We start from the raw sequence: 21,168 nt of genomic DNA, 5'->3' as shown, positions 1-21,168 counted from the left end.
GAGTCACAACAACGACAGGTGCGTGCCACAGGTTGACTTTAATAGTTTGAACGACTACCGCTCCCACTTTGTTTTTGAGGTTTATCCTTGTAAGTATTAAACGTTTTCCTGGTTTACAGTAAAACTCAATTTATTCAGAAGTAGCGTGACCATAGAAATGCTCCATTTTGTCGTTTTAATGTAATGTTTTATTCTGCTGGATATATCATTATTTTTGGCTATAAGCTACAAGTAGCTAATTAACATAAAGTTTTTTTAGTCTATATTCATAAAATTATTCAGATCTATCAAGATGATTCAGACTCAATTAACCAAGTACATGTTAAAACAAACAGCCTATTAAAACACAGTATTGACTTTATGAAACTATGGGAGGAAATTACTGAAAGAAGTATTTTTCAGTCATTTCATTAATACACTCATGGCAAGTATGTTGCTATCACAACACAATCTCTTTCAGTCCATAAAATAGTTGAAAATAGGCTAATACATACCCATTCTCCGACAAGCCATTATTTAAATCCCTGACTCTACCATAAGTAACTCTTTGACTTTTGTGTTTCTCAAATGAAGCTTGGTTTTACTTTAACATGGAGCTAGTAAGCATCAAAAGTCACATAGAGTTGTTTACTTTTCTACTTTAAGTGAAAAAGCTAGTCAATATACTGCATGCAAAGTGTATTGACTTTGTAAAAACCATGAAAGGAAATTCCTGAAAAGAATAGCCACTTTTATCAGTACATGCAAATTAAACACATTTGCACTTTCTGACAGTGTAGCACATTCACTGAAGTAGATAGCACAATATAAATGAAAGATTTAACAAGATGCTGTTCGCCAAAAAATTATTTTATCTAATTTCATCTTTATTATGGAAGGCCACCATATTGAATTTTAAATTTTGTTGACTCTCCAATCTGTAATGTAAACTTCTGAGGACTATTTTTTGTTTGTTTTTTCAGCATATTTGTTAAATTATACCACAGGATTAAACATCTTTTTTCCATTGAGCAATAAATAAGATTTTCTTTCCATTTTTTGGTGTGCATTTATCATATACCACAAGAAACTTAAGAAATCAGAGTCTTGTTGTTTGATACTGTTTCAAAAAGCTTTTCAAGATGGTGGTGCCTGGAAAACCTGGTATTCACAGGTCATACTTGGTTAAGAACCCCTGGTCTAAATAATTCAGTGGGCACTGTCTGCACAGGACTGTTTGCAGGACCCTCCACCATGTCTGAATTTCCTCCTAAATATATGCTTTTTACTCTCCATACTTTCAGACCTACACAGTTATCCCCAACTCTTGAAAACAATGAAAATGCTTTTATAATCACATTTTTTAGCTTATCTGCCATTGTTTTTCAGTTCCTCTGCTGCACTCTAGTGTCCAGTAGTTCATGTCCAGCCTCATGTCTGTATTTTTATTTACTATCAAGCAGAAAATCACTTTTTCACAGATCTGCTTGGCTGAAATCTTCTGCTCCCAGCCAGCTGAGACTGCTGCCTTTCATTCTCCACATATGTGGAGGTGACCCCGTGAGAGACCAATGAATAATAAAATTAAAACATACTGTATATCTAAAGCCTTTAGTAATGCGATGTCGACAACAGCCTTTCAAGGTTAGCAAACGTATTTGCATGAAAACACAATTTAAACTCTAGTTGTTAGGTAAATTACACAACTAGACAAATACAGGGATCTTTTGTCATAATAAAAAGATGTCTGTATATGAAATTTAGTGGTGCAGTTTATGCCACAGTGATATCTTCAACATTTTGGACTTATGTTGTGACTATAAACAGAACCCTTGCTCACCCATTCGACTGCCAAAAGAATCATAATATCAAGTTGCTTGTTTATTTGTGTTGTGTTGAACAGCACCTAACACACTACAAGTTCCTCCCATTCCACAGAGTAGTGTGTAAGATGTTTGTCCGCCGATAGCAGCCCTCTCTGCAAATCATAGATAAACTCCACATGCTGCTGTTGACATTCAGACAGCCTACAGAACAGATAAGCATTGTGGCTGAAGAAATGAAAACCCAGCTAAGTTTGCTTAACATAGTCAGAAATCAAATGCAAGAGTTTTTTTTTTTTTTTTTTTTTTGCAGCACAAAGAGCAATCCTCAAGACATGTACATGACAAATGTGTTTGTAAAAAAAGAGTGTATTTATTTTTCATCCTATGTCATATCTTAGATCTCCAGCAGGTGGTGTGTGCTGTACTGAGAGGTTAATACAATTACATCTAATGCAGTCAAGCTTCTCTCCAAGTGCAAGCACATGACACGTTTTCCATCAGCAGGGTAAGCCCAAAAGATAAAAGTATAAAGTTGCACATCTGAAAGCAGAGACACATTGATTTTTTTATCTTTTTTTTTTTTCAGGTGATTAGAGAGGCAGAATTTAAGACGTTGCTTCTGATTTCAGCTTCTTTCCTTGCAAACATGACTCCAACAGGTCAGGACAAATTCATCCGTCTCCAGAATCCTGCGCTCATCATTTTAGCCGATATGCTGTTGACCTGGCGCCAGCACTGCAAAACAGGACAAGTAATTTAATTTGCCATCACCGCCAACCTTGAAGAGAGGAATGTAGGCTAGCAGAATCCCAATTGGGAGGCATGAAGAAAATTTGCTGGCGACTGAGAAAGAGGTGACGTGGATCTGCATGTTGCGTCACATCCAGGTGTCTCACCTCTAAAGATGTAGATTTTCCCTTTAGGTTTGCGATAAGAAATTGGAAAATAAAATCCTTAGCTAAAGTAATGTTACCCCTTGAACTTTTTCTTAATTTTTTTGAACTACAACCTGCATCATGTAATATATAATTTTATGGAATAGACCAAATCAAGGTTGTGCATAAAAGAGAAGACTGCATAGCTTGTCATATGTTTAATAGAAGTTTAAAATCTGAAAGGAGGACGTACATTTGTATCCTGCCATTTATCAACGCTTTTTTCCAAATTGTTTGCTGAGTATGTGTTGCTTGGTCTTTGTTATTGATCGCTGACAAAGTTCTGAAGCCTCTGCCGACACACTGTTTTCATAGTAAGTTTAAATTACCGTACACGCAGGTATCCTTGCTTTGCTTATTAGGTGAGTTGTAAAGCCAATTAGCTTTCTTGTTTTCAGAGTATCAGAGTAAAAGAGCAAAAATACATTTAAACAATCATTTTCTTTCCATTTTAAAATCCCGCACTACTTTGTGTTCTACAGCATGAAAGCAAAATGAAAACGCATTAAAGTTCTTTTCAATTTGACAATTGATAAAAAATGTTTAGTTGAATTACTATTTCTGCAAGACACTGTAACATCCATCCACCCGTTTTTTCCACCCTCATGCTCACAGAGGAGCTGGTGCCTTTCTCCAGAAGTCATTGGGGGTCATAAAATAATACCGGTAAAGTTTGAAAATAAATGCACAAAGCTCTTACCCTTCTGCAAAAAATGTCTTCTGCGTGTGCTAAAACAATTACACATACCATATTATAAGCATGCTTCAATTAAATGTGACTGGGCCTTGAAAGAACCAGCTCCCTATATAAGAGCAGCTAAAAATTAATAGACATTTCTACGTTTTTTTTTTATTTTTATGACACGTATTTTTATCAGTCTCAGGAAGTGTGTGACCACATATTTTAGCTGTTTGTTTCAAAAGACTTTGTGGCAATTTGAAAATAACTTATCTAAAACAGAGGCTCTAACATTATGCAACTGTGTCGCCATTCTGCCACACAGACTCTAAGACAGCGAAGATGCGGAATGAGGAGGATCTGATAAACCGTCTGACCTCTAAAGAAACACAAACGTTTTGGTATTTTGCAACACATTAGCAACATTCCCAGTCCTAGCTATCATCACCCAGAGTGAGCAAATGGAACAATGTCCTCTTCCAGCCATGTGAGGTGAAATGACTTGATTATAATTGGAGTCATGACTTGTTACCATATTGAGCTCACATCTTAAATTACCCTAATGGGTCACAGTTTAGTATTGGTCATAAAATCTAAATATAATGCTCAAGAGACTAAGTTGTTTAACAGCACTGCGGTTACTGCTGCACTTGGCTTGAAAGTTCAGCGCATACAGACGGGAGGTTCTGCTATCGCGCTATTTTTGTAGCTTTTTGGTAAATAGTTCAATAATTTAGTTTCAGCTGTGTGAATTGATCTTGTAGCAAGCCAGTGTTTCAAATAGAAGGGCTTTATTTTACCAACTGTTTGCACAGTCTGTAATGATACAGCTCATAACCAGAGTCCCATTTAACAACCTCCACAGCGACACTGTAATCACAGGCTACATTTGTTTATCTTTTCCTCTTTTTTTCCATCACTCCACTCTTGCCATTCTTTGCATTCATGCCTATCTTTCTCTCTCCCTTCTCCCTCTCTCTGCCTCCCTACCGCCCTCTTCCTCTTGTGTTTATCTTAATTTCAGCTAGACCAATCCCGTGCTGTGCAGGACCCGCTACTGGAGAAAGTGTTTGTTGACTTTATGGCACAGACTTGCACAGCTCTGTAGGGGAGCAGACTGTTATTTATGGCTCAAGGCCTCATGTGATTGGCTGTGGAGGGATATAATTATGTGGGGGAAATTTTAAGAATCACAATGACTTCCATGTTGAAATGACTGGTTGCTAGGTTACTAAGTGAGGAAGATGTTTTTAAGTGATTTTCAAATACTGTTTTAGTTACTTACCACCAGCCCTTTATAACAAACCTTCTACTTAGCTTTGAATAACCTCATTAGCAGTTTATGATATTGTGAGATTGTCCTTCATACGTTCTCATTTTATTTTAAAGTGTGACTTTATTAACTATAAATGACCAATGCTAAGAAGCTAGCAGAGACATTTTTTTTTTTGGAAACTATTCTGGTTCCAAAGAGTCAAACAGTGCTGTCAGGTTACAGCAGGGAGGTTCTTGATTCAGCTGAGGAATTTTGTACCCATTCGTTGGTTCGTGGTGTAGATTTCTTTTCAAAATATACAGTATTTTTCATTAAGTGTATCATCCAGTCAGGTGTAGCTCTTAAAAATGGATGGATGGAAAAGCAAAACATAATCATGTAATAAAAAATAATATATATATAAATTCCAATCTGAACAGTGACACAAGTAGATGACTTGTGTGTAGAAGTATGCATATCTTTCTGCCTAACAACAGCCTCTAGATTTTGCATTTGGTTCTGCTTCCGTATTATGCATGTTGGTTGTACAGGGATCTCTGTCAGGCTAATGGGATTAATCTGAAACACTCTTCTCCTTTGGGTGTTTTACACAAATGAAGCAAAATTACAAACATGCATTTTTCGGCCTGCTTCGCATTGTGAGGTACTTCACCATACCACACCAGTGTGGCTAATCCTGTTTTGTATTCCATACCATGACTCATGTGATCACTGTCTTCAATAATACATGTGCGGCCATATCACGAGAAAAAAAAACAAAACTACGCGATCTGAGGGGAATTGAGGCTCAAAGAGTAATCCTCATCTAATCCTTTTATTTTGAATACATGGAATGCCACAGTTAATGGAGTGATGTGTCTATTATTTTCACAAATGCACCGACTAGCAGTAAAGCCTTGCCCTTTTTGCACTACCATGTGTTGTCAGACATACATCAACAAACAGATTGTGCTCATCTGCTGTTTGTTTCTAAAGGAAATGCTTGGCGTGTCAGAGTCATTAACGGTCATTCCTCTTTTCCTATGCATTGGCAGTGCAGACGTTTATGTAAGTAGATAATTGAAACATTTTAAGCGCAGATAAAAGTGCCACGTTTCGCATCAGTGGGCTATACGATGTGGAGTTACAGCTCTACTTTCAGCCTCTCTCCATCTCTTTGTCACATGAACCTCAGCCAGATGACTTCTACGCCTGCAGCGTCTTGTTACAGTGAAGGTTGGTGTTATTAAAGATTATATGACAGTGTCAGGGCCTGGCTAAGTGGAGGGTGCAAGCATAGACTCTTAGATAGGTTGCCTCTTCTCACCTAATTACCGGTGTGATTTTGTTACAGGTTGCTCTGATTCTGGCTTGGGATCCATTTGCAGATCTGCCTACGTATCTGGTGACAGTTGGGGAAAGATAAGGCACTCGTAAATTAAGGTGAAATAAACTTGTTGAATTTTACTTGGTTTCAATTTGCTTCAGTTTATAGCGTTTAGATAAAGACAGTCGTAGAAATTGCACATTCTCAAACAATTTTATCTCTTCACATTAAGATAAGAAGGTAGTGGTGCCACTTGTGGACCACAGTTCCCAAAGAGTTTTTAAAAGGGAAGGGTCTCGCTCTCTCTCTCTCTCTGTCTCTGATGGCAGCTTGCAATGCTGGGGAGGCTAAATTAGGCCCAATTTTACAGACTTCCAACCCTGAAGTCACAGCAGCATTTCAGAGTGGGCGAGACTGCTGCTGCCGGGGTCTCTGCGGTAAGTTAAAGGAATATATGCTTAAAACTAAGAAAGGTTTTGTAATTTAAGTTGATTTGTTGGTGTATATAGTTCAAACTACAACAATTAAATACATAGTGCTGTTATAAAAGAAGCAAATCTTTTTATATATTTTACCATGTTGACCTTTAGGTTTAAAAATTATACTTTTTAATTGGAAGCTGATCTTATTAAATGTTCATATTTCAAAAGTCAAGAAGTGTTTTTGTAACTTTTTGCTTCATGAAAATTTTCGTTATTAATTACAATTTGCACATTATTATTGTAAAATAAAATAATTTTCTTGTATCAAGCGATACCTTTTTCTTTCAAATTAAAGTATTATGTACCACCTTACCAACAGTGGATAATCAATTGATTAATTTGAAAATATATTGTAGCAAAAGAAAAATAAATCAGACAGAACTTTTCTTGTTTTAGGTTAGTTAGCATTACCCAAAATATTTATATTTACTGAAGGAATAATAAGAGCTAAGTCCTTGGATATTTTAAAGATTTTTTTTTCATTTTAGAACTATATCTGTAGAATTGATTAATTACTTTTTTAATATTATTTCTGTCAAACATTTTTTGTATCTCTCCACAAGCTTCTCCGCAAAGTTTGCTGGAGTTTTGGCCCATTCCTTCACTCCGAACTGGTGTAACTGAGTCAGCTTTATTGTTTCCTTACTCGTTTTTAACGCTACCTACAAATATTCCACGAGACTAACCCCTGGGCTTTGAGATGACAATTCAAAAAAATTTACTTTGTCAACTTTTGAGCCACTTCACAACTAACTAATTTGGTGCTATGCTTTGACTTATTGTCTGTTTGGAAAATCAATTTGTGCCCAAGCTGTAACTTCCTGACTAATGTTTTAAAATGTAGCTTCAATCTTTCCACATAACGCTTTTTTATGATGCCATCTATTGTCCTTCCTGTATTATCACACCCCCTCAAACTGATGCTAACACCCCTATAATTAACAGCTATGACGGTGTACTCAGACCGGCCAGCTTTCATCTTTTTCTCCAAATAATCTCCTGATGGCCATTATAATCAAACATTACATTTTTGTGTTAGCAGACCACCGAAAATGTCTCCAGCACTTTTAATACTTATAATTATTGAAAAATGATCTTGGAAGGCTACTAGAAATTGTATAAATGCTTAAACTAGACCTGTTGAAAGTCTAAAATTCTACTCCCGTTCAATTCACTTTCCGTTTGCTTTAAGATGGCAGATTCAATGTAATTTTTATCTGTTTGACATTTACAATAGATATTAGTCAGTACTTTTGTGTATCATTTTTGCAAAGAAGCTTATTTAAAGTAAAAAAATAAAAGATTTTTATTTGACCCAATCAGGCTGTTAAGCATATTCCTTTCTTTTGTTTCGTATCTTGAAGAGTATTTTGCTGATGAACTGCTTGCTTCCCACCTCCTACTCTCTCACTTATTTTTCCCACTTTGCTGTGCTGTCCTGTGTGATTGACCGTGTCTCTTTCTCTGCGCTGGCAGTTGGAGACAGGTGCTGAGTGCTGCTGAGTGTTGCTGCGTGTGTGGGCCCCAGAGGCCTGGTTCAACATTCCAGTGAAGGTTTGATAGACGTAGTCCTTCTGGGAGGAAGAGGAGTGGAGGAAATGCAGCACTGGTCTACGCAGACGAACAACCGAAGGGGTAAGTGAAGCCCAGTAGAGTGTGTGTGTGTGCGTGAGTGTGTGTGTGTGACTCAGCGACACTCTACAAGCCCTCTGTGTCCTAATGTATCATTTAGCTTTACATCTTATCTCTCAAGCTGCAAACTGACCTAATGTCACATACGCTTCCTCTTTTAATGCGCTCTTAGAAGCATTTCTAAGCATGCATACGCAGTCAGACTCCATTTTATTACTCACATAGCTCAAAATATATGAATGTAGCTGCAAAAATGTACTCTTAAATTATTAAAAATATTCACTTTTTTTGTTGACACGGTGATGAAGTTGTTTGTGAAATCCACCGGTATAAGTTAATGCAGCATAAATGTGTCGAAGAAAAGAACATAACTCACAACCTGAAGACTATAGAAGTCGTATGATTGTACTTTGCACACTTTAATCGAAAGCTGTACTTGCTTGTAGCAGGTGCTTCTGTTAGGTCTTCAAAGTGCGCATGTTAAATGCGAAGAGTGCATGCACTGTTGTGCAAATGGAGGGAAAGAGGAAGTTATAAAAAAAAAGGGGATCCTGAGAGAGGCGGGCAAAAATAACAAGGTGACCATATTTGGCATGAGTTCATAATGCAAGCAGAAGATGCAAATGAGATAAAGGAGCTGTTGTCATGGAGACTTGATGTTCCGCAGTGATGGCTTGCAGTAAACCTGACCACATTTGCGGTATGGCCGTTGCCAAGCAGACGGTCCTATTATGAGAATGTGAGAGAGTTAGAGTGAGAGAAGTAGAGGAAGGAAGGAATGAAGATGTCAGTTCGTCCCACAATGCATTGCACCAGCATGACCTGCATTGAAGCGGCTTGGTCTGTCCCAGTGGCACGTCAGCGATAGACAGACACGCAGGTAAAACTTCTGTCTATGAATTTATCTGAAGGATTTATATCTGTATACTGACTCGGTGCGCAACTATTTCTAAGAGTTTTTATTGTTTTGTGTTTGTTGTTGTGCTTTAGCTACTTTCTACAAGACTTACAATACGTATCTAACATAAACTAATTTAGCTGCTTCTCAAATTCTTTCCTCCGCTGTAAGTAGAATTTGTGTGTAAGAATCGCGTAATGGTTCTACGTTTTATCTGCTGGCTGCATTCAGACAGAAAATGAGATAAAGTTCCAATGAAATCCTACGCAAAGGTGTTTCCATTTAGTTTTTATTTTATCTCCAAGATAAGCGCAAAGCTCAAACAGTAAATGCTCTTAAACACTTTGTGTCAGATGGGGACAAAGCAGACTGCTATTTCCTCAGTCTGTATTTCAGATCTGGCAGTTTGAACTGCACCTGCTTCCCACCACTGTGTCAAAATGGAAAAAAAAAAAAAAAAAACTTTAGAGAAAACCACAGAGCATGCAACAGGCAAATGCTACTGCAATTCTACAAGAAGAGGCGCATTTGTCTAACTTTTAATTTGTTATAAACACAGAGAGAGCACTGTTACATTGGTCTCTGGGAAATATATTTTGCTGTCATTTTACAGCCTGTAAAACGGGACCGTTTTAAATTCAGCCTTAAGCTGTTTTCATTTGATTCTAAATCATTGTGCTCTTCCAGTTGTTGTGATGGTCTGTAATGTGATTGTAATGTGTACTTGGAGACCTCGTGATGGATGAGCCTTCAGAGTTTGGCTCACAGAAGCTCTGGGATGTCTCCTCAGACCAGTGAGAGTTCACATCTGCCAACCAAAGTCATTTACAGACGACTGACAAATAGCTCAGCCCTGAGATGATATGGAAGCATAAGATGGAAAGTTGTGTTCATTAGGGATGAGGTAAAATATGAGAGGACATGTGGAGGTAAAACCTGACGTGAGGACTTTTTTATTTGACCGAGACAAATGAGTCACACATGAAAAGCTGCTGCTGCCAAGATTAAATTATGACTTCAATGGACCATCAATATTTGTAGAGCTTCTTTGTGAAATTAGCTCAAGAATCCTCTCTTAGTTTTACTTTCTGATAACTATAAGCCCGAAATTATATTTTTAAAAGATACAAATCCTTAATCAAATAGTTGGACTCAACAAAGAAGAGACAATTTCACCTTAATGCTTTGTGGAGCTGACGTTGGTGGAGTTAATTTTCGCGATTTGCTAAATCTAACGACAGCGTTTTACTTATGCATTTAGAGGCTGAGTAGTTGGCTATTTCACTTTTCTTGCTGGCGGAATTCCCCTTTTAGTATACCACTTACTCACTTCTTCCTGTTTTCGGTTGGTTATCATCGCTTGTGTGTGAACAGTTTTCTCAGACTCATTGTGTTTATTTATGCTGCTCTCACTGAACTCCACAGAGAAGAGAAGTCACAACACCCTGTAAGACAAGACATATGGAAAAAAAAAAAAGATTAAACCATTTGGTTAATGTCATTTGGAGAAATATGTAGAAATGAACAAAGTTCAGACTTTTTTTTTTTTTTTAGATTTGACTCAAACTTTTGCAGAACGAAACCTGAAAATGCGCGTCAGGCTAAATGTGCAAGCATTTCTTGAATGCAAATTGTGTTTCAGTTGTCAGATCTATGTTTGGATCGGTAGGGAAATAAAACTCTGTGCAAAGCAGACATCAAGGCTGCGTGGCTTTTTAAGACTAAGCTTTTTTCCACGTTTGGATTTAAGCTATTGTGATATGAGCTGCCAGTGGCAGTATGATGATGCAGAGTTCATAAATATATGAATAAGATAGCAAGGTGGATGAGTGAAAGAAAGATGCAGAGGGCAGAACAGAGAGAGGCAGTAGAACGCTGTCAGCTGCAGCAGAAAAGGGGAAATTCCACATCAGTGTTTGAGTTTCACAGGGACTTCAGATCTTTAGAGCTAATGCTAGTATGTGTAAGAAAATCAGTCACTGTTTCAAATTATGGGTCAAGAAAAACTCGCCTTCCGTCCAAAGCTAATGTTCCGATCATTTAAAACAGCATTCCAGCTGGATTGCTCCATAATAGGAAGTAGTTCTTTCCAACACTGCAGACTAACAGCTGGTAATAGATAAAGGCACATCAAATTCAAAGTGTTTTGTGCTTTCTCACTGCTTCGACATAATTCACTATTGGGCATAGTGAACTATAAGACATTGGCCCCTGCTGCTGTCTTATCCACAAATTAGCACCAAGGATTTAAGGGACTGATGTGTAAATTAGCGGTGACTTATCACCACGTGTGGAGAGATGCAACACTGGATCTGGTTTGCTCAGACCAGTTAAAGGAGGACAAACGCAAACATTTGAGTGTCTTTAGGAAATACTGGGACTGTGCTGTTGTATGTTACTCACATCTACAGTAATGTGCATATAACAATATACCATTTTCTGGGAAAAAAGAGTGAGAATTGCCATAGATTTTTTTGTGTACAAAATGTAATGTCTTCAAAGGAAATGCCTTCACCTTTCAGTTAGAGCTGAGGAAGCACTTCAAACAAAAGGTGCTTGTTCAGAACCTATTAAAAAGTTATCCTCTCAAGACCGGATGTCCACAGACGTCTTTTATTAAATTACTTTTAAAGGCTAGCTAATACTCATCTTTACTCAGTCCAAATACATAACATATGGACTGTGTTTTTTTTATCTGACAGACCCGCTGCGAGTCAGTCTAAACAAATATGTTGGCTTGTCTATATAATCAACTCCCTGAAAACCGTTAAACCACATTTGGATGTCAGTAGATGTCTTTGAGTAAGCACCCTTTCACCTTTCAACAATGTTTCCATGTTGTTCAGATGAAAGACAACATAATCTTTTCCACGTTGATTGAAAATCCTCTCTGAAGGGTATAAACAGTTAATATCCTACTTGTGTCTGATAACTCTACTTTGTTCTTTATTTTTGGATAAATGTAGAGTAGGTGTTCCCTGAGGCCTTAAGGCCTAAAGGCACAAACTAACAGTTTCAGACCACAACCTCTATCTCAAAACTGTCACAGCTACTTATGCGAAGGCTGTTTTGTGGACAGATGTTTCATAAGTTGGACCTAGAGGAGTGCATTCGTTCAACTTTTAGATGTGTCTCTGCTTTAACTTTCCAGAATTAAACAATTAGATTGTTAGAAGGACTTTGTAGAACACAATGTCATGCAGGAAATTAAAAGCTGGAATTAGTTCAGCCCTTTGGTTGAGGTGTGTTGTACCAGACACATCTAAAAGTCGCTGGACACCCATCGTCAAAGACCAGAGGTTGAGCTAGAGACTGATGATTATGTTCACGTGAAATGGAGGGAAAAGGTGGTGCAACACCAGAGATCATTTTGTGTGAAATATGTAAAGCAGAGGTCCCCAAACCTGGTCCTCAAGTGCCTGTTTAAAGGTTCTCAAAACAGTGTTTCGATAAAAGCATTTTGACGTTATTGACGTTGGAGTTACTCTAAGACAGAACAAGTCTGTTTTGGTCGTGGACCATTAACGGTTTGATTAGTTGGTTTAAATCTAAGCCTTCGTATCTCGGAATGTTTTCACCGTCTAAAAAGGTCTGAAAAGAAACACAAAACAACAAAAGTTGTTTTCATCTCAGCGGAATCAGCTGAGATACGAAGCAGTTAGCAGCTCCAGCTTTCTGCCTAAACTGCTCTAAATGTTTGCTAAATGAAGATACTATGAGAAATATATGCTTCAGGTAACATGTCAACTGCGTAGCATCTGCTTTTTTCTGGAACATCACTTTCTCAAATTCTGAAATATCCCCTAAAATATTTCAGCTGCATGTGTTTTCTCAGCTAGCTCATTTTTAGGAACAACATAGAATTTCCTTTCTTTGTTAAAGAAAATATTTAGTAAAGCAGTTTCAATATTTCACACAGAACTGTATAAATGTTCCTTTCCTCTGATCACAATCAAGGAAAATGAGGTTTCACAAGAGTATAAGTGAAAAGAGTATCAAAGAGTAACAAAGCTCTGCTCGCAGCTTAAAACCTGGAAGGATTCCTTTTGATGCCAGGGCCTCTATCTCCTAAGCTACCGGATATTGCAGCATCGTAGCTGAATTCAATTTTTAGAGGCTCCCCTCCGACACAACAGCTCTTCCCCGAATGCAAAGGTTGATGCACAGAAGCCTTGTGTCAACAGTCGTACAGGAGACTTTGTAGCTGTGTATGTTTTCCCACTTTTATTTTGTCCTTTATTTAGTTTCTGAAATGCAACAAACTTCCTCTATTTACTTTTTCTCCTCAATGTTACCTTAAATGTACCACTAGTAGTATATCTAGAATATAACTACAGCGCAGGTTGGGTATGACTGGTGTACAGTGTGATGCTGTTGCAATGAGACCGAGCTGAGGGTTGCGTGCCACAGCAGAAAAGCAGCTTGAAGGAGAAAGAGGGGAGCGGGACAGAATCCAGACCTATTCTGTCACACACTCCCTGTAAATCTTTCCATACTTGTTTCCTCCACACCCCTTATTCTTTTCATTCCACCCAGCTTCCATTTTCTACCCGACTTTCACACACTTTGCTCATAGTCTAACCTCATGGTCGTGATGTTATTTGCTTTTGGATACCCCCCATCTCATTGTCCGCAATCATTTTTTTTTTTAATGTTTATCTTGTTTCTTTATTTAATTTATTCTCTCATTCTTTTTTTTTTGCCCGTTTCCTCTCTCCTTCCCCCAGTTTCACTGGAAAGGCAAGGGCAATGCTGCTCTAAGTGAGCCAGTACTTCCTGGTGTTGTTTTAGGGAGAGGAGGGGGAGTGGGGGCGTGGCTGGCTTTGAGTTTAGGTTAGACAGAAGGAGAGGGAACTGCAGGATCTGTATGCTCAGTGCAGTCAGGGCTCCCTCCTCCTCCACCTCCTCCTCCTTCTTCCTCCTCCTCCTCCACAGCTGTTGCTACTGCCGCCCAGCGAGCAGCACTTCCCTGCAGCAGACAGACGATCCAGAGGCTGGGGGATCAGTAAAGACACAACCCAACCCGTCTCAGCACAGCTCGGCACAGCCCGGCTCAGACGCTCGAAGAGAGCCTGGGGAGGGGATACACTGCAACACATTCACACACACACACAAACACACGCGCGCACACACACGAGCGCGCCCGCGCTAGTGTGATCAGACACACACTCCTCCTCTCTCTCGCGTTCTCTCTCTCGCTCTCTCACTTCGGTGCTCGGTTCTGCACTGCTCCTTCACTCATTCGCTGCCGATTCACTCACTCCCTCGCTTGCCTCTCCTCTGCCAGTCGCTCTGCCTTGCTGCGTTCTGCCTGCCTTCCCCCTGCCCGCCTGCCTGCCTGAGAATGGTCCAGCCGGTGCCTAAGGGTCTGCTGTCGCGGCCTGTCTGAATGCGCGCATAAACACACAGAGCCAGTCGACACACGGAAGCTCATGCGCACAGAACTGGAGCGCAATGTGAGAGGTAAGAGCTGGGGTTCACCACCCTCCACCCTGTCTTGTTGGTTTATCGAGATCTTTCCTCGTGTGCGAGTTTCAGGCTCCACTTTGCAAAGTAAGTCTCCATGCAGTGGAGCGCATAGGTAGAGAGATCGAGATTCATTGCCTTTACAGTCTTCTGCTGCGAGTGGACTTCTATTTGTTGTAGCTTGTTTTATAGAAATGAGCACACACTCACTGAAAGACACATTTTTGGCTCAAATCACACAGGCCCACAACAACTTCTTCCTGAGGGTAGCGCTGCTTTGCGAGAAAATATGCTGGTGTATGTGTGTGTGTGCGCGTGTGAGAGAGACTTTGGAGGGCCGTGGTTTTTCCAGGAAGCAGTGGAGAGGATCAATAGATCGCCCACTCAGCTTCCATTCCCTCCATCTGACTCAATGTTGGACATGTTGGAATCCTGCAGGGCATGGTAAACATTGAGAATGGTAACGATCTCAGCATTGCCCCCCCCCACCATCCCTTTCTTGCTGCGTCAGCCCAAAGGTGGAAAGCATGGCTTCATATCTTTGTGTGTTTTTAACATGCATGCTGTGTGAGCCAAACTCCCGCCCCAGCATATGTAAATTACGTGTGATATGGGAGGCTACTGCTACCTTTTATGGTGAGAGCCGTATTTCAGTACAGTAGAATGTTGCCAAGCATTTTGGGTCGCGGGAGAAGAGTGTGTTAGAGGGTGACTGTCTGTGGGAGTGCGTGCGTGTGTGTGTGTGTTGGCGGGTTTGTCTGTCTGAGTGTTTTCATGCGACTGACAGCAGGCAAGTAACGAATAGGGAGGAAGAAAGTTTAAGAGGCAACGAGGGACAAGTAGGAAGTCCAAGTACATGGAGATAATTTAGTTGATGTTTTAACTGGAGAGAAAGTAAGTCAATTTACGCATTTTTAATGCTTTGAAGTATTGTTTGAGGTTCTTGCGTTGTGCTTTTCTTCCTTTAAAGTGCTGGGTTTGCTTCAGCTCATCTTGTCAGTTTAAAAGTCGCAAAAGTGCTAATATTTGTGGGGAAATGGTTTGTTTTGTATCAGAGTTGCAGTTATTTTAGGTATTTGATCCGTTCGCCTTGCATTTCCTCTTTTCAGATTCCAAGAACACTCTGACCAATAGAAAATCATTAATTATTGTACATAAAAAATATATACAAGTAATGCAAGAGATGTTTACAATTTACACAGAATTGAACTCTGGCCTCCGTTCCTTTTCTCCCTTCTCGTTGTCTGATCTTCTCACTATCTCTGCCCTCCTCCTGTTTGCCCTGCTGGGTTTCTTCTTGGTGGTGTGTCTGTGGTTGGGGGAAAGGAAGAGGAATGTTGTTGTTGTGACTGAGCTGGATTCACGGTTGCTAAAATAGTAGCAGTGCAATTTGAATTTGTGTAGACACGCGGACTAAAGTGTAATAGACTTTAAAGAGGAGACTATGGAAAAGTCCTTCCTGCAGGTATACTTCTCCGAGTCGTTGCCTCGCTGTGATGTCAGAGCAACTTGCTGCTGTTGTCAGTGTAAATATGCATATAAACTCTGGGTGCAGACTGTTGTCCAGTGATGTATGTCACCTATGATTTAATCTGCCCTACAGACAGGATTATGTGCATGGGTGAGTCTGCACTGACAGGTTAAGCCTGTATTACACGAGGAATCCTATACATGTTCCTATGATGTTATGACAACATTTTAACCCCATCTGAGTGACACTTTCCCACAGCTTTTGTTGGGTAAGTCTCTCTCCACTTTGCACAATCCTGGCTAAGCTAATAATAATAATTGACTGGAACAGCTGTCAGAGGCGGGACACAGCTCTCCGTGTTACTCCTATAATTAACATGTCTTTAATCTTACATGATACTTATCTAATTCTTCGCTTATCAGCAGTTAATAATTTTAGGAGAGATAGACAGATCAAATATTTGAGAGCTTCCTTTCACCCTCATTTGCATCGCAAGTGTTTTTCCAGGGAAGTCAGTACTTAGCACTGTAATATTACTTAAACTGTATTTGCTTCAGACTGTTATGAATTTCTTCTAGCATAGGTCAATAAATGCATATTTAAAACATGAACATGCCCAACTCAAAATTACCCTTCTCAGTAAAAGAGCAGTAGCAAACCTGCCCATAAAAGAAATTTGACTTTCTGGTTAAGTTTGAATGTATTTCATGTATACTGAACTCCGATGAACTTGACCTGCTTGGTACGCCTTATTTCCAGACATGTACGGATGCATGTATGTAAATAAATACAGCAGCAGACAGAAAGCTGCTGTCTAAAAGATTACGTAGCTCAACTTGGTTTTAGTGTTACTCTAACCTTTATATGAAGGTATTTAATTCGGGTATATTCAACGGCAAAGAAAAGTCCCTTGAGATGACATTGGTGTGAATTTCTGCTCTGTAAATACACCGAATTGACTAAATTGAATTAAATTAACTCAGAAGTGGAGCACTCCTTGAAGAAGCTACTACTCTTCAGCGCTAACTGATTTTTACAGCGTAAACTTATGAGACTTAATATATCTAATTGTGTCGGTTATCAGTCCTGCAGCAGACGTCAGCGGTCATTATTTTCATACTTTTGAAAGAAGAACAAAGAATATACCAGATGTACAGTAATGAGAAATAAACCTACTTTAACATTTTTTAAAATGTACTTCTATGTATTGTGTACATTTATATATATTTCATTTATCACCACAAATACTAACAAAAATGTAAGTCTTCCAAAGTAGCATACTTTAAGCATACCAATACTCAAACATTAGTTAGTTGGATTACGAAGACACAAGACTCTGAGAAATGAATATACTAAGAACCATGACTTTTACTGTGGGCAGTGCATCAGCATAGACCAAAATAAAGTAAAAATATATTTCAAATAGAGAAATGCTGTTTTTTTCTTTATTGACTTGTGAAGAATACAATTATCTCACAAAATACATCAGAATGAGTCGAACTACACACTCGATAAACTTTGATAACTAAGAATATATTTACAGTTGTGAGTTTATCTGGAAGCTCACCCATGTCGTTTCCTTTCTAAAAGTTCCCCTCAGATACTGTATTTCCATTTTTAAGTGCTACAAAACCATCTTCCTTTATCCTCCCCCTGCTCCACATAAACAGCTAAATAACCCTCAAACGCGGCACTTTGAGCAGAGCGTGGCTGGCTGGGATAGAGACAGGATTCGTTCCATTTTTCAACATCTTCTACTCTGTTTTTTTAGGCAAGGCAGATAGGCAATTATGACAACAGTGTTTAAAAATGTGACCTTCTCTATAGCGTTGAAAAGTATTGTCACTCTGTCCTGGGGACGGCAAACCGAACGGACCACAGCACAGACAACATAAACACTGTCTTAGCAAGTTGTTGGTCCATTACCATTTAGGTTTAGAGTGATATATAGCCTCCATTAAAACCTACCGACCTATCTAGCACACGTCTGCAGAATCTCTCAGAGACAGTTGTTGACATCTGTTTTTACAGATCACAGTTATTCATACACATTGTTTATATTTCCAGTGACTACATAAACTGAATTTACCTTTGCTCATTTCTAGGCACACGCCTGTATGAGGCTCTGACTGTAACCTCGAGTTTAATGGTGTCACACTATTTGCACAAAAACATTTTAAGTTGCTCAACAACTATCCACCAACAACTTGCTTTTGTCTGAAACAGAAAAAGAGCAGTTATTTCTAACACTGCTAAAATAATTCTGATTATAGTTTTAAAAAAATGTCTATAGCCTGTGTTCACTATTTAAATTTTTATACATGGATTTGTAAACCTTCCTCTAAATGTAGCGGTAGTTTTAAAGTTCTTAAAATAGGAACTGTTGTCCATGTTTGCTTTGCTTCTTAAATTTAAATCATTAGAGCAGTATGGTAGAAAATTTTAGATTTTTAAAATCTTAATTATATTTTTAACCTGAATGTATCTTGATACTAGTACCGGCTCATTCCTACTCAGTGTAGTGTGTATTAACCTTGCTAATCTTAATAATTGCCCTAAATATTCAAGCAAAAAAGTAAAAGAAAACACTCATTAGCTCAGCTACTTATTGTGCCATGAGGCCATACATGGTTCCAATCACACATGTACACAAAGATACAGTGTTGTACACAGTTAGATATTCACCACATCTGAAGAATACTCTCTGTTAGGACAGACCGAGGTTTGTGTTTTGTTGCTAAGGTTTGCATTTCTGTATGTTGTCAGTGTGTGCGTGTGTGTGTGTGTGTGAGACTAGTTTTGTCTATGTATGCTAAACAAGAGATCTCATTGTCCCCAGCAGTTTGCGCTAAGAGGAATCAATAGGCATTGTTTGTTTGGCATTCCTAGCCGGGGCTGCACTTTCAGAGTCAAATTATGTATAATTGAAAGACAAAAACTTAGTAGACGTAATAGTTAAGAAGACCTAATAGCTTGGTAGTGATGACGATGACACAAGGAGCATGAAAATGAATATCTATATCGAAATAAATACAACAGGATGTCCTGTGGTTTTACTCATTGCCGTACACATGAGCCATGTATTATTAATAAAAAAATAAAAAGAGTCTGATTGGTTTCATTTCTGAAAAAGTGCTTTTTTTGCTCGAATGTCATGGCTGGTTTGCATTGGCCTCCCAGGAACAAATGTTCGACTATAAATGAGCTGATATGTGCACCAAAGTGTATGTGTGGATGTAAAGGTCAGCGAGGATGCTTTTTTTTCCCGAGCACACGGTGCAGTGTGAGCACAAAGGCCAGCGGTGTTGCATTTCCCACTGCGTTGTGTTCTGTGATGACCTGCATCAGCAAACTGTCACCCTGACTCCACCTCTGTCAGACTGCTGAAACTACTCCATTTTACTGAAGAGCAGCAAACCAGAAGGCGCCAATGCCTATCTCTTTGCTGTCGAGGTAAAAAAAAAAAAAATCAGACCGGATTTAAAGCCCAATTTGTGTTAGTAAATTAAATCAAGCACTTAGTGCCTATGATCACTAACATACATTCATTTATTCTGAATTATTTAAAGTCTGAATGAAGAATAAAGTGGTGACGGTTTGCCCTCTTGTCTGTTTTTTTTTTCCATTAACAAGATTACTGAAAAAGTTCATTTAATTTAAAGAGGAAATTTGAACCATTTCTATGAAACTTACATTTTTCATGACCTAAGCTGTCAAACTAAGTTAATGTGCTGTTAGCTACATTTAAAATGCTGGCCCTTATTAATTTTGGGGAAGTTTAATCTGGCAACCACACCTTCTTTTTTTTTCGTTAAAATAACAGCAACACTTCAACATCCCCTTCGTACTTTTGCAATACTTTGACAGCTTCGTCTTCTTAATCAGTTGAGACACGTCTCCGTTGCAAAACAGTCTTTTGTGCTGGAGAAAAACCTCAGTGAATAATCACCAATCAAATCTCAAGCAGGCTTTGTGCTCAGTTTGTACGTTCTGTGAAAGCCGAGTGCTGTTGTTGTTGAGCCGATATGTTGTGCAGCCCATTATGAAGAGAAAGCAAAAGATGTGCAGACTTGTTTCTGATACCACGTATGCCGTTAAGGCATTCGCCGGTGTCACATGACCGCGAGCCGCTGCTGCTGCTGCTGCTGCTGCTGATGTGCTGATATCGAAGATGCACTTCTTCTTTTCGCCGCCATGCAATATTTCAACCACGTGTTCGAAAGGCCGACGGGAAGCACACAGACTTTCTTGTTTGCTCTCTCGCGCCGTCATGTTAAACCGTTGTGGCTGACCTTGCACCAGCCTGCAAGACCTTGGAGCCAAAGGAAGGACTGCCGAGGATGCTGGAGGAGAGTTTAGACGCGACAGTCACATTAATATATGGATGGAGCTTTAGCTCCTGTATGAATTCCTCCTGAAACATAATGTGAATTTGATGGTTCAAGCCAATAACTTGAAAAAAAATGGATCCACAGGAGACAGTTAAAGTGGAATTATATAGAGGACTGGAAATACTGACAGGAAAGGCCACTGAGATGAAGAAATCAATAGGGCAAGAATGCCTGCGTCTGGACATGATGGATCATAAGGAGAGCTCATTATCCCGCTAGCACATTACCTTATACTGCATTGTCACAGATATCCACTTGCCTGACTCAAACAGAAACCATGGAAACTGATTAAGACGGATCTCAGGGGGCAGCCGTTTTTCAAGCGTCGAGTCATTGCACTCTCTCATTTTCTTAAAGACGGCCGCTGATGCCTTTCACTTAAATCTTTATATAGAATCCTCCATTCCAGCTCATTAATGGTGTCCAGCTGTGGCTATTGTTCAGAAAAAAAGGCTGCAGTGTGTTTTATGGAGTGTTTGCACCACGCAGTGCAACAGCATTAGTCTCATCAACACTATATGATGTTAAGCAGGTCCTGCAGACATGCCTGATCTTTAACAGGGGTGAGGATGAAATGATGAAAAACTAGGAGAGTTCATGCAAACAAAATGATGGTATTCTGTGTGCTATATGTGTGATTCCAGGCACCAGTCATTCTCTGAAAAACAAACAGTTGATAAAATATTAAAATAATTCATTTGGAGACACTGTTAAAATTACTAGAGTCTCCTGTCTACAGCCCTGTATGGTAGCTGTATTGTTTATGCAGTGAACTTGTATACGCACCTGCACAATTGAAGAAGTTGCAGCATTTGTTTACAATTATG

The 21,168-nt window shown here is 39.2% G+C and overlaps 1 protein-coding gene and 1 long non-coding RNA gene across 18 annotated transcripts in view; both read left to right on the top strand.

Annotated features, from left to right (window-relative positions):
* The first annotated feature begins 2 nt into the window (after window positions 1–2).
* LOC103479390 (uncharacterized) lies at window positions 3–2,777 on the top strand. The gene is made up of 3 exons (XR_535939.2): window positions 3–89; window positions 2,204–2,310; window positions 2,392–2,777. It is a non-coding gene; the product is annotated as an uncharacterized LOC103479390 (long non-coding RNA).
* A 3,325-nt stretch (window positions 2,778–6,102) lies between these two features.
* mbnl1 (muscleblind-like splicing regulator 1) overlaps window positions 6,103–21,168 on the top strand; it is a 47,153-nt gene continuing 32,087 nt past the window's right edge. For 2 of the 17 annotated variants that reach the window (XM_008433782.3, XM_008433780.3), the window contains exon 1: window positions 13,845–14,476. The gene's annotated coding sequence lies outside the window, so the exon portion shown is untranslated. Of the gene's footprint in view, window positions 6,118–6,330; window positions 6,439–7,959; window positions 8,119–8,905; window positions 8,996–13,843; window positions 14,477–15,145; window positions 15,374–21,168 lie in introns of those variants that run through there. The other 15 variants (XM_008433784.3, XM_081597887.1, XM_008433786.3 and 12 more) reach the window with 13 other exon arrangements.

Source organism: Poecilia reticulata, chromosome 17, assembly GCF_904066995.2.
Source record: "Poecilia reticulata chromosome 17, P_reticulata-male-v2, whole genome shotgun sequence".
Taxonomy (NCBI): Eukaryota; Metazoa; Chordata; class Actinopteri; order Cyprinodontiformes; family Poeciliidae; genus Poecilia; species Poecilia reticulata.
The sequence above is the reverse complement of the archived record's forward strand: the minus strand, read 5'-3'. Positions and strand labels throughout refer to the sequence as shown.